General features: G+C 34.4%; 3 pseudogenes across 1 annotated transcript; all 3 read left to right on the top strand.

Moving 5' to 3' along the window:
- Positions 1–877: 877 nt before the first annotated feature.
- LOC143610281 (vacuolar iron transporter homolog 4 pseudogene) lies at positions 878–1,982 on the top strand (annotated as a pseudogene).
- Positions 1,983–3,187: 1,205 nt separating this feature from the next.
- Positions 3,188–3,851, top strand: LOC143610282 (vacuolar iron transporter homolog 4 pseudogene; annotated as a pseudogene).
- A 590-nt stretch (positions 3,852–4,441) lies between these two features.
- Positions 4,442–9,124, top strand: LOC143610298 (peroxidase 43 pseudogene; annotated as a pseudogene). Its single transcript, XR_013149564.1, has 3 exons — positions 4,442–4,525; positions 7,745–7,907; positions 8,700–9,124. The product of XR_013149564.1 is annotated as a peroxidase 43 pseudogene (transcript).
- The last annotated feature ends 1,930 nt before the right edge of the window (positions 9,125–11,054 follow it).

The raw sequence follows: 11,054 nt of genomic DNA, 5'->3' as shown, positions 1-11,054 counted from the left end.
TCTAATAGTTTCAAGTTTGCAATTTTCTTCTCTGTGGTTTCATTTCACTTGCAATTAAATCCGAATTCCCTAATCTCATTAAGTCTGGTCGTTAAACCCATCGGTATGCCCTTCACGTGATGGGGCAGTTTTGTTCCTTGTTTTTTCCTTTTCCCCCAAATACACCCCAGCCCCTCACGTGATGGCCTTGCGAATTAGGACTGAGGTTTATTTGGGGAGAAAAACTACAAACCTGGTTGTCACGTGAGAGGCACGCAAATGGGTTATAGATTAAACTTAACGAGGTTAATAAATTCGGGTTTAATTGCAAGTGAAATGAAACTAAAAGGAAGAAAATTGTAAACTTGAAACTATTAGACCAAAATCGCAGATTTGGACAAACCACAAGGATGAAAATCGCAGTTCACTGAAGTAAGTATTATAATAAAGAAAGAGTGAAAAGACATGTCTACCCTTGACTTAACGATTAAATTTAACGGGGTTAGTGATTTGGTCGTAATTGGCAAGAACTGGGAAATGTGGAGGGTCCATATCCAAAAAATAAACTTTTTGGACTAAATTCGCATTATTTGTCAAACCACAAGGATGAAAATGACACTTTACTCTAATATAATTAATGGTCAAGTACTCAAGTTCTCAAAATTTGTTGATCGAACTAGCATGAAGAAATCAGAACACAAGTGTTAAAAGACTTAAGAAATGGAAGATGATCACATTTTCATCTCATCTCAGTTATGTACAAGGATAGATGATAACATGCTATATATAAATTTCATTACCGGATTTACCTGTTGCAAAGTAGAGTAGTAGAAAATAATCAAGAACATTATGCAAAGGCATTTGTAAGTTGAAAGACTGTCAGCATGGGGACAGACAGGATTCTATCTATTTCTTGGAATAATTGTAATTATTATACTTTGGGGCTTATGGGTTGTACACTATTTTTAACTTTCTGCACTATCTACAGTTAACATATAGATTATGTGGGAATGTAGACCCAAGCATACATACTATATATATCCTGTATGAGGGACTCAATCTTTCACAACTTACTTCATTTTATCACTCTCTGTGGCATAATATTAATATCTTCTTGCACCAAAATGGCTGCACAAAATGATGTATGCATTCCGGTTTCCGAGGAAGATTTCGACTACTCACAAAGGGGCCAGTGGCTTCGTGCTGCTGTTCTCGGAGCGACGGATGGTTTGGTTTCTGTATCGTCCCTGATGATAGGAGTTGGAGCTGTGAAACATGATGTGAGAGCCATGATTCTTACAGGCTTTGCTGGTTTAGTTGCTGGTGCATGTAGCATGGCAATTGGTGAGTTTGTTTCGGTATGCTCCCAACGAGATGTTGAAGTGGCTCAGATGAAGAGAGATAACAGAACCGAGAAGGAAACACTCCCGAATCCCGTTCAGGCGGCTCTAGCATCAGCTGTTGCATTTATGTTGGGGGCCATGGTGCCCTTACTTGCTGCTGCTTTTATAGTGGACCATAAGGTTAGGCTCGGTGTGGTGGTGGCCACAGTGAGCTTGGCTCTTGTGGTTTTCGGGTGGATTGGAGCGTATTTAGGGAGGACTCCGGTATTGAAGTCTTGTTTAAGGATTGTGGTTGGAGGGTGGATGGCTATGGGCATTACTTTTGGACTCACAAAATGGATAGGTGCTACTGGACTGTAGTTTAATACCAGATTATTGTTAAGTTTTGAAATGTTTTTTTTATCAAGCTCCCTTTTGAGTGATCTTTACTGAGTTTACCAAGTGTTCTGTAGGTATGCATGGACAACTTTTAAATGTACACTTGGACATTTGCTAATAATTAAAAGCCACTGGGTTTATATGTTAACTCATGCTTGAACTGACCCTTTGTAGTTTTATAAACTCATGCTACCTCTATGGTACAAAGTAAGCTACTCGATCACTTCATCTTCTGGTTACAACAGGAAAAAAATTGTAGTGTTGTCTAACGGGTGGAACATGACACGACACATATCTCACGACTAGTTTAAATGTACTTGTCATTTTTCTTAAATACTAACACGGACATGTTTAATAAGTAGGTTATATGATATGACAGGTTTAACATGGTTATAGGTAACCAATTCAATAACATAAATTACACGAAAAGTTTAACACCATTATTGACAAGATTCCTAAACACGATTAAAAAAATAATGTAACATCTGGTCCCTTATACCACCAATATTCCCACCGGAGCACACAAGTTTTCATCTACTTCACACATCCAACTAAAGCCTAAAACGCATTGGTTATATTTGAGATGAGACATTTCTTATGAACAAATAATCTCTCCTATGTTGGTTTTGCCAAGAGTATACAAATAATAAGCCGTATTAATTAACACATAAATTAAACTTTCTAAAGCTTCCACTCCATATTTGTTACAATTGCAATACATTTAACTATATAAAAATTATAAAACTATTTCGTTTCGTAAATGGGTCATAAATGCCACGTCTATTCTATTAATCTATTTAGAACGATAAGTTAAAATTGTTGGCAATAACGTGACAAAAAGATAAGAATTAGAAGACCAAAACAATTGCTTGAAGATCAAGATCATCCAAACAATTTGAATTCCAACTTATAGATTTTTTTGGTTGATCTTTTTGTTACTAAAGATATTTTTTTATCTTTGAGTTGGTAGCTAGCTAGTATATATTTACATTTCCCTATTGTGTAAGTTTTTGATTAATTCCATAAAACCTTTTTTTGTTTGGTTTTCATTTCCTTTTATATACGTATATCCCACTACTTGGGACCTAATTAAAGTCACATCTCCTTCTCTCTTTCTTTATAAATAGCTTTTAATGTTTTCCTAATTTAAAGGTCTAGTGATTAATGGTGGCAGTCGTGTGGATTCCACAAGTCTTGAATTATTTAAGTAGTGATACATCTTTCAAGCTTTTTTGCATGTAGTCTTGGCTCCTTTTCATTTTGTATAGTAAGCATCCAAATATCTCTTTCTTGAGATGCTTTATTTAAATATGGTTTTCACAAGCTTGTGGATTACACACTATCTTTAACTTTGTGCACGATCGACAGTCGACTCATTGATCACCATAGACTAATATATACCATATGCAGACCCACACACATATACATATATAGATACTATATATATGAGGGACTCTTAACTTCCACAAGTGGTACCAATATCCTAGTTTCATCATCATGTCTGCAAAAAACGATCTATGCATTCCGGTTTCTGAAAACAAATCCCAACATGATACGGAAGAGTGCGAATTTGACTACTCGCAAAGGGGACAGTGGCTTCGTGCTGCTGTTCTTGGAGCTACGGATGGTTTGGTTTCTGTATCGTCCCTGATGATGGGCGTTGGAGCTGTGAAACATGATGTGAGAGCCATGATTCTCACAGGCTTTGCTGGTTTAGTTGCTGGTGCATGTAGCATGGCAGTTGGTGAGTTTGTTTCGGTGTACTCTCAACGAGACGTTGAGGTGGCTCAGATGAATAGAGATAGAAGAATATCTGGAAACAATGATCAGGAAAGTGAGAACGAAGCACTGCCGAATCCAGTTCAGGCTGCAGCAGCATCAGCCTTTGCATTTATGTTAGGAGCCATCATGCCCTTACTTGCTGCAGCCTTTATAGTGGACCATAAGGTTCGGTTAGGTGTGGTTGTAGCCACGGTGAGCTTGGCGCTTGTGATTTTTGGGTGGGTTGGAGCCTTTTTAGGCAGGACACCTGTAATGAAGTCTTGTTTGAGAGTTCTGGTTGGAGGGTGGATGGCTATGGCCATTACTTTTGCATTAACCAAGTGGATAGGCTCTGCTGGACTGTAGTGTTTCCTTATATTGTATTTTCACTGTTTAATATGGTATGATTGCTGTTGATATAAGAACTCATCTCATAGTTCCTCTTAGTGATCTTTATTATCCTAGGATGCGTTGGATCTAGCGCTATGTAGCAATAAAACATGATGTTTGAACAAATTAACACCTTGTTAGAATCTTTGTTGCATTAACCGAAAAAACAAAACACGACTCACAAGCTTGACCCAATTCCAAACCAAAATATGGACGCGGTATTTAAACTAGAACAAAACATAACATACTATGACAGTATGACTCAAACCCTTTACATAGCTGATTAAACCTATAATCATGCATAGATCGACTATTAAATCGAATACTAATACTATACATCTAGATTCTAGACCCAACAACTTGATAAACACAAATGGACTGACTCCAACTTATTCTTGATCGGCTTTGCTTTACATGTGAAGCCACCTAGATCAGGATTAACTTCCAATAAATAAATCCTATGGTCATCTCAGTAAATTAACAAAAAGTTAAAAAAGCAAATGACCACCCAGTATGAGCTCGAGGGCGTCTAATATGTCTGGAGACAATCGTACGTTATTCTTATAACCAATCATCGGCAGAGAACACAAATGACTGTTTATGTTGTATATGATGGTCGTTTTGACTACCTATTGATGACCGTGCGTTTGTGCCCATCCGATGGTCTCCTATGTGTTAGTAAATGAAGGCAACCCTTATACGTCTATTTGGACGACCATTGTGTGTGTGGATGAGCGTTAGCTCGCGATGTGGGATTAGATGTCAAATGGTGTGGGGATAGTTGGCCCTTTTCTGATTAGTTGGTTTTGAATATGTTTATTTCTAAGTGTGCTGAAGTTAATGTCTATTTTTGCAAACACTAGACCAAAATGTATGTTTTCTTGATTTTCCCTAAATGTAAACTTTGGTTACATTCCACATTCCTCTATTATTTGAATGTCACACTTTACTACTTTAGTGTGGAATTCTCCTTGTAATTTAATTAGCTAGGAATTAGATTCCCGAAAACCGATCGATCTCATCATTTCTTTATGCAAGTGCCATCCTACATAGGTTTCCACCTTCGTAGTGATTTGTTGTGTCCTTATCTAGTATATATATGCTAGGGTATTGCGGTACATGGTGAATTAATTGTCTAAGAAGCACCATGTTCTCTTCAATAAAGATTCAATTATGATTATAATCTTGAATAGTATTACTATTAGCTTCATTTTGAGATTTTAGCTAACCAAAGATGGTGTGACACATTTGGTGTGACTAGAAAAGCAATTAAAACACTTTTATATATACATTATTAAAGGGTGTTTTCTCTTTAACAAGCAGCTTATCTTCTTAAATATTGTATATAACTATTCACTTTATCAATCTTCTAAACGTTCACTTGACTTATTCACGAAAAGAAATCTACAAACATGCATAGAACAGTCTTTTCAGATGCGGAATATATAACGGAATGACAATTGACAAAATATCTGTTGTTAACATACAAATAATAATTGAGCAATGAAAAGTTAAAACCTAAATATATAATTATCTTTATCAACAAAACACAATAGATAACTAAATTATAATTTATTATTAATGGAATCAGTGTCTGGCATAACGAATGTGAATGCCTAAATTAAAACAAGATTTGGTCGCCTTTTCATGACAATTATTAAGAAAATATTTTTTTGTTTATTACAAGCTTTAAACTTATAACTTATACTTTAGTAACAGCCAAGCCTACCCACCACACTAATACATTATTACTTTGAATTTAACATATCTAGATATAATTTTTTTTTTTGGACTTGGATGCCTTAATTAAGTGTAGGCCTAAACCCCTAACTTGTTTTCGTTGTCTCACGAGCCACCCCTGAATGGAATGGCGTTGCCTGATCACAACCACCACTATAGTCGCTGCGACAACCGTCACCTTTGTTACCACCACCGTTGTTGCCTGACCAACAAAGCCACTACTGGTGCTGCTACTACAACCACAATCACCATTTTTTTATTTTGGTGAATTCTGTTTAATTTGTGGTAAGGGTAATTTTGTCATTTGTATTTCATTCATGTTTCTTATTTTTTTGGCGCCACGAAACAACATAAGATATGGTTTATTTCATTCTTATAGGTTAATTAAACACGACAAATGAACGATAATGATATATTTCATTTCCTAGGCCATTCCCTCATGCATTTCATATTCTCTTCAATATTTCATTACCTCATACCAAATATACGCTATAATACTTAATTTTTTCCCTTATATGAAGAAGGGTGGGAGAAGGTAGACGTAGAGCCTAAACAAATTACCAAATGTTACATGCATAGTTGACCCTAAGCATGGGCAAACAGGACATCGGGTGGGGGTATTTTTTTTTTCTGGGCACAAAATTTATATATACTTTTTTTAATATAAAACTAAAAAAACTTATTGGACGCTTCATATATAAACAACCTTCAAATTTAAGAGCATCCTTTATAAAAATTAAAAACGAATAGTTATTGGTTGGGTCCAGTAAAAAAATCGACTCATGAACCTTAAATAATAATTACAATACATTAAAAAAAAATTCATATAATTCGTTCGGGTCTTTTTTTCGGTTAGTTATTACGGTATGTTATTTTAATATTGTGATTTTGGTATGTTTATTGCTACCAGGGGGCGTAGGTTGGTGGGGGCCAGGGGTGGCCCCGGCCCCCTCCGTTTTTTCGCTTGGTAGTGTAAATTTATTCTTTTACAGTCAAAAATTTTTATACATAGTGTAAATTCCGTATCTGACCGAAATGTTGAGTCCGGCCCCCTCCGTTTTTCGCTCAGTAGTGTAAATTTATCTCTTTTCAGCTGAAAATTTGTATACATAGTGTAAATTACCCGTTTTTGACCGAAATTTTGAGCTCGACCCCTCCGTTTTTCGCTCAGTAGTGTAAATTTATTTTTTTTCGGCCTAAAATTTTTATACATAGTGTAAATTTATCCATTTACGAGCGAAATTTGAGCTCATCCCCTCTAGTTTATGATTTTTTTATAAATATTGAGTCCGCCCCCCTTGACGTGTATGTCCAAACATCGCCACTGATTGCTATATTGTCTTTTAAAGAAAATTGTTTATATTTGTTTGGGCCTTTTTCCGGCTCATATAGAGTACTTGAATCCTCGTAACCGGCCCTGATTAAATGATAGTTTATCATCCCTTCTTATTCTTCTTATTAAATACTTGACATTTCAAATTTTTATTTCTTGGTAAGTTGTTATTTTTTTTCTTCAACGTTTTGTGACCATTACTTTTATTTTGACTTTTTCACTTTTTGAGACATGGGCGACCGGAAAATAACTTCTTATTTTATTTTGCGTTCTTAGCGATTGTTTTGCAAATAAAATTTGATCTTTAGTTTTAGATTATCTTTTCCATCTTTTAGTTGTTTGTTTGTGACCGATTTGAATGAGGTCTCTGTTTTTCCATCCAATCTTTATTCACTACTAGAAAACTGCTTTTTTAGGACATCAAAACTGTGGCAAATCTTTGGGAAAAAGGCGGCTTGTGATAGTTTTGCCACAATAGTATTCGGTTGCTAATTTCATGACCTTTTTTGATGGTACCACATTTTGAAAACATCTATTAACGACGAATGCCATATATGCAAGTAATTGGTCTCGCCAAGGGATTATACAAAAAGCCAAATCGTAGAAAATGAAAATAAACCACATCAGTATCCTTTGATAATCACTGGTGGATTAGTGATAAATATTTCAAAGTTGAGATTATCATTGACAGATCAGCCACATTCATTAACTTATCACCATAAACTATTTGTTTTTTAGTTAAAAAAATTGGTCAGGAACTTGCGGCCTTTTGTGTGTTTGTGTGGATTATTTTTTATCTTTGTGTTTGGTTGATCTATAGAGTTTTGGGCCATTTTATGAAGTTGAAACTGGTAGAAGAGATGGATTTGTTTCAAATAAATCATTGGCTGCCAGGATGCCTGATTTTAGAGACTCAGTTAAGCTTCTGAAACACAAGTTCTTTGAGAAAGGGCTTAATGTTAAACACCTTGTGGTTCTCAATGGTAATCTTATCTTTCATTTTCTCTCTATATACATATATACATATACTGGATATCTATGTATATATCTATATCCCATGCAGATTTTGGTGATGTATAGTTGGTAGACATTTTGAGAGGTATAAACTTGGAGGCGTTTTCTAACATGTTCCATGATCAATCAAACACGAAATCTAAAAAATGGTCGAAAAATAATTGATACTGTACGTTAACCAATGGGGTTGGTGGTCTATTGACAAAAACAAAACCTTTAATAAACCTGGGGGTTGGAACATCTTAATTGGGTAAAAGTATCCCAGATGACATAAGTTCGTCATGCAAAAGGAAAAAGATCGATGGTGACTTGCATGAATGCATGGACGGACCTTTTAAGGGGGGTAGGGGGCATTAGTCCCTTTTTTTATTACTTTTTTTGTTTTATATTATAGAAGTATAAATATATAGCTCATTTACTAAAACAATTTTATGTTTAAGAAAAAAAAATATTACGGAGTATATGATACTTTAAATGTTTATAGCTAAGGTTAATTACTTCTCTCATTGTGTTTGACATTTTGAATCAAAACAAATATTTATGCTAGAAATGTCTTATAGTTTATAAAAACCCTAGCAAGTGCATGCAAAACATGAACATTGTTTACTTTGAAAAAAAATGATAGGACCAGCATGTTTATTAATTAAGCTATAGATATACGTAAATATTTGTTTTGATTCAAAATGTCAAACACAATGAGAGAAGTAATTAATTCATGACTATTATTTATTTACTTTATGATGACAAAACGTTACTTTTAGGTGCCCATACTATTGGTACAACCGCGTGCTTCTTCCTTATGGATCGGCTCTACAATTCCTCGCCGCGCGGTGGTCCAGACCCGAGCATAGATGAGGATCTTCTTCCAGAACTGATGGACGCCTGCCCTCCAAATGGAGACATAAATTCCAGGGTACCGATGGATCATAATAGCGGTGAGACTTTTGACACTCAAATCCTAGAAAACATCAGGAACGGCTTTGCAGTGTTGCAATCTGATGCGGAGCTGATGGACGATCCAGTGACTAGACGTATTCTGGACTCGTATTTGGGATTTACCAACCAATCATTCCTACCATCTTTTGAAGCTGATTTTGTCGAGTCCATGGTGAAAATGGGTCGAATCGGAGTTAAGACCGGTCGAAGAGGAGAGATTAGACGTGTGTGTAACACGTTTAATGATTAACAGAAATAATAAGTGTTTCTGTTATATTTCGAAATAATAGTGATACTATGAATGGTTTATAAATAAGTGATATTGTTTAATGTTATTATGAACAGATCAGTGTAGTTACTATATGTTATGTTGATTTGTATTTTGTAGAGAATTTGTAGTTATATAGTTTGCTTTAATGTAATCATGACATGAGAAAAGATTACGTCCATAGTTAAAGTTGAAAGAAAGAGATACGTAACACTGCATTTTCGGGTTTAAAATACAAGGAAAAGAAATGATAAGATCGGATAGAGAAGAAAGGAAAAGAAATTATATACTTAAAATACATTCTTGAGTTACATTGAAAAGAAAAGACAGGAAAAAAATTTGTAATTTTACAATTATGTTCTCATAGCAACATGGAAAAGAGAAATAAGAATAGCAACATGGAAAAGAGAAATAAGATAGGGTAAATTGGTAATATGGTAATAAGATATAAACTTTCATTCACAATCCGGCCATATTTGGTAGAAAAGTTTTGAAGGAAAAAAGGCTTAACTTTTCATTCCATTCTCTTTCTTTTCTTTTAATGAAAAAACTCAAGAATAAAAAAAGAAAAATTTTCTTATCTTTTCTTTTCCAATCCCTTAAATAAAAAACTCAAGAATGCAGTGTAAATGTTTTGATTTTTTTTTTGGGTAGAAAGAGATAAAACATTTGGGTTTGTTTTGCCACCCCCTACTTACGACAGAAAATGCTTGAGTTTACTATCACTCTTCTTTTACCGACTTGTCCTGGTGCAACGCACCGGGTAAAACATTAGTTTTAAAATATTTTGGATTTTACCAGTTTGTTTTATGAACTTAGTTGGTTAAAAATTCAAGGATGTAGTAATTTGAAATTAAAAAAAAATACAATTTATTTTTGTTTTATGAATTCTAATTACAAACTCAAATATAATTATTTTTTTGTTTTTTGAGGTTGAGCATAAACCGGATAATATCTGTGAGAACTAGTACACCCAAATTGATTATATCCAGTTATATTAGAATAGAGTCAATACTCGAATGCTAAGAATACCATTAATCGAGTTCTAGTCAAGTCGGATATGAAGAGTAAGACCCGTTTGCTTAGCTATTTATATATTAAGTTTTTTTTAATCAATTATTCATTTCCATCCACTTCCAAAATTTCCCATCTTTTTTCCCTAATTTCCCTCCACTTCCAAAATTTCCCACCTTTTCTCCATAGTTTCCCTCCATTTTAATTCGTTATTTTAATCCTCAATTATAAATTCCATGACAAAATTATACCACTTTCAATTCTCCGCTATAAAATGTGAAATGATGGGGTTTCACCTTTCTTAAATTTTCGCTCTAAAATAAAATCGCTAATCTCCACGTTCCGACTTCCAAAACCAATACCAAGTTTTGAGATTTCTCTGATGTTTAACTTTCATTTTTGGTTTTAATCGGATCCAAAGCAATCGATTTCAACCCCAAAATTCAGCACTACGGTATAATAAAAAAAAATGAGGTTTGATTTAGATTTTCACACTCGATTGTTGTTCTCTGCTGCTAATCCTTTTTTTCTAGCATCTTTATTAATTAATATTTAATTCAATTGAACTTCTTGATTTTAACATGTAATATGCGATTAAAAAAATTATATTATTTCAATAGTACCTTAAGTTTAATCTAAACAACTCAGGAGGTATCATTTAAGCTTTAAGGTTGTATTCTCAAGATTCATTTAACAAGAGAAAAGAAAGGAAAGAAAGTTTGAAGGGAAATAAAATGTAAAATGTGATTTCATTTTGTGTTCCCGAGTTTAAAAGAAATGAACGAAAATTAAACATTTTATGTGTTCTCGAGATGAAAGAAAAAGAAAAGAAAGCTGCATTCTTACAATTATACCCCAACTCGCCTCCTACTTTTCCATCTTCTTTTTCCCCCGAATT

The sequence above is a fragment of the Bidens hawaiensis genome, unplaced genomic scaffold (assembly GCF_021521415.1).
Source record: "Bidens hawaiensis isolate Kalapana, Puna unplaced genomic scaffold, B.hawaiensis_p1.1 tig00025577_1, whole genome shotgun sequence".
Classification (NCBI taxonomy): domain Eukaryota; kingdom Viridiplantae; phylum Streptophyta; class Magnoliopsida; order Asterales; family Asteraceae; genus Bidens; species Bidens hawaiensis.
The sequence above is the reverse complement of the archived record's forward strand: the minus strand, read 5'-3'. Positions and strand labels throughout refer to the sequence as shown.